The 3140-nt window shown below is 47.2% G+C and overlaps 1 protein-coding gene across 1 annotated transcript in view; it reads left to right on the top strand.

Annotated features, from left to right (window-relative positions):
• Positions 1 to 289: 289 nt before the first annotated feature.
• Positions 290 to 3140, top strand: part of LOC127000270 (villin-1-like) — an 86393-nt gene continuing 83542 nt past the window's right edge. The window contains exon 1 of the mRNA XM_050863725.1: positions 290 to 615. The gene's annotated coding sequence lies outside the window, so the exon portion shown is untranslated. The remainder of the gene's footprint in view (positions 616 to 3140) is intronic.

The raw sequence follows: 3140 nt of genomic DNA, 5'->3' as shown, positions 1-3140 counted from the left end.
CCAGGGCGTCAGCCACATGGACATGCTGCGACCCCATCTAGTTATTTGAGTGAAGAGCAAAACATCCAACATTTTGCTGTAAGACTGAAATTCTGGACCTCACGGCTACAGCTGTCGACCTACCAGCAACAAAAAAGGGGGCGTGGCCCTTCCGGCTCGCTTCCCGTGGGAGGAGTTGCAGCGGCAGTGTGCGTGGCGCTCAAACCCTCATTTATTTACGTGGCTCCGCTTGGCGGGTCAGTTGACCTGACAAGGGGCGGAATTTTCCACACATTGCACGGCGGCCTTGCCTTACATGGTAGTTGTGACTGGTAGTGCGAAAACAGTCCGAATCTGTGTTGTTAGTGACGAACCGACTGTAGAATCATTTGTTCACCTGGCGGGGCCTGACAGGCCGTTGTTCTCTTCACTCTGCACGGCGGGGTTCCTTTACGTGGCTGCCCTGCATGGTAGTGCTATGCCACCCAGGTCTGTATGGTTCAAACCCTCTGATTGGTGGGAACTCGACTCGGCGGGGCAGTTGGTTGACAAGAGTGGCCATCTATACACACTTCTACTTAGAGAAGTTCACGTTATGCGGAAACACTAGGAAAAAAAAATCAGCTGACACTGGAGGTAAGAAGAAAAAGAGGTGACGTGATTATATTTTAAAATGTGAGTGGCAAAATAGATAATAAAAAATATCGTAATTTTATTACATTAAGGAAAGTGACTATAGATATTAAAAAAAATGGAGAGAAAATGTAAGGAAGTTCACTATTCCAAAATTCACAAGTGACGAATGAAACAATCAAATTTAATCGTGTGTCAAAACCATATACGAATAGGTATCAATGATGAAATGTAAAAATATACAGAGCATGCGAGCTGACTTATTACTGTGGAAATACTAATAGGCAAGAGCTGCACACCGGGCCGGGCCTTCCCTTGCTCGACTGCAGCCTTTGCTGGAAACGCGAGTACACTCCAGGCTGTGTTGTTGCCGACCCTGTAGGAGAAAAGAGTGCCGCGGCGGCCTTCAAGGAGCTTGGGGTGACAATGGGCGGGCTTTTCCACACACTGCACTCCGGCCTGGCTGTCTTAGAAGCACGAGATCCCCCAGTATGTGCAGAGTAGGGTGAGCCTGCAGTAGTGAGGTGCGCCTCTGGGGCCTTCAGGCTGTTCCGAAACTGGTTTGGTGAGAGAGAGCCACGGAGCGAGCGAACTGTGACAAGTGTTATGTGTCCCCGTGCCTGAGGTGAACGCGCTATATAAACCATGCAGTGTTCTGCAGACTCGTTACCGCAGCCCCGTTTTATTATAATCATTTCCGTCACGGCGCATGTCAAAGCCTCGTAACAGTTTTGAGAATTGTGTACCCCTCTCCGTCTCGTATTTAACTAACTATTTGTGCAGTGGCAACCCAGTGAGTAGTATCTTCTGGGGCGCGACCCGTACTTTGAAGAGCAGTTGTTTGATACAACGAAAAGTGAATGGTGCCGATACTATGAGATAACCAAGGCGAAAACTAACTTGGATATTTGTGCATGATTTTCTTGCTGAAGTGCCCCTTTGAAAAATAACATAACCGAGCTGCTTCCAAGCATTCTGCATCTTAACGAAAATTGCAGTATTTCAAACACGGTAAAAATTGGATGTGATATTTTTGCATATTGTCCATACTGAGGTGTTTGTATTTTCAACCCTTAATAACAGAACGGCCCATATTACTGACCCTGAAATTTATTCTTGCAGTAAGAAAAGATTGAGAGTTCGCAACAACTCTAAAACTGTAACCATTGAATATATATTGTATATATAGCTTTGGGCGTCATGGGAAAGGAAACATAGGAGAGCAACCCCAAGACACCGCTGAAATATTTCAACAGCAGTGAGTAAATAAAACAAGCAACCAGGAGAAATTGGCTGAACTGTCCATGTGCACCGATGAAGAAAACTCGAGAAATCATCCCGAATCAACGCTAAATTGGGGTCACAGGGCTGAGTGACTGAAGGAAGTAGAACTGCCGTATCTGCTCGTGTCAAAGTTGAAATTCTGAATGATTTCCTATAAGGTAGAGCTTAAAGAATTGACATTTACATGGATGACAGTTTTTTTTAGCAGAGATCTAAGCAATCTGGCTTAACGTCGGGTAAGTCGAACACTGACCATATCCTAGCCCTTCCCGTACTGATGGAGCGCCGACGTGAGTTTCGACAGGGGATGCTCGCAGCCTATGTCGATCTCAAGAAGGCGTTTCATTCAGTGCATCGCGAGGCACTCTGGGATCTCCTGTGACTCCGCGGGAATCCTGCAAGGACCATTGGTTTGCCAGGAATGAGAGTGTTGTGAAGGGTGTGTGTGTGTGTGTGTGTGTGTGTGTGTGTGTGTGTGTGTGTGTGTGTGTGTGTGTGTGTGTGTGTGTGTGTGTGTGAAGGTGCGTGTCCATCTTCTTTCCCGGAACGCGGGAATGAGGCAGGGCTGTGTGACTGTGTCCTTGTGCCATCGCTTTTCAACACTTGTATGGACTGAGTACTAGGCAGAGTTGTGGACCAGAGTTATTGTGGAGCATCTATTAGTAATACCAAGGCCTTGTTTTTGCTGATGATGCAGTAATCTTTGCAGAGTTGCTGGAGGTCTTGGTGATGTCTCTCGAGGCACTGCATGAAGAGGCAAACCTTTGAGACTCCATGTCTCCCGGGCCAAGACCAAGGTACAGGTGTTTGGAGGCTTGCTAGATGAAATAGTACAGTCTGTTCATGCATATGGCGAGGACAATGAGACCTTGGAAAACTTCACATACCTTGGCAGCGTATATATATAGTTCAGATCAACGGTGGGTCTCGCCAGGAAGTCTTACGGCGGATTGGCTTGGCCCAAGGTGTTATGGACTCGCTCAGCACGAGTACCCTGTCTTACTCAGTGGCTGGGAGACATGGACACTTTTAATAGTGACTTGGAGAGGCGGATTGATGCCTTTGGTAGTAACTACGCAGAATCATAGGATATCTCTGGAATGACTGTGTGTCAAATCGGCGACTACTCCTTGAGACTGATTCGATATATATTTCCCTCGTGGCCGCTAACTCCGGCTATTCGGGCATGTGGCACGCTACCCAGAAGCCGACCCTACCCATCGGGTTGTTTCTGGATGAGACAA

This window comes from Eriocheir sinensis, chromosome 18, assembly GCF_024679095.1.
Source record: "Eriocheir sinensis breed Jianghai 21 chromosome 18, ASM2467909v1, whole genome shotgun sequence".
NCBI classification, from domain to species: domain Eukaryota; kingdom Metazoa; phylum Arthropoda; class Malacostraca; order Decapoda; family Varunidae; genus Eriocheir; species Eriocheir sinensis.
This window is presented reverse-complemented; position numbering and strand designations above follow the sequence as displayed.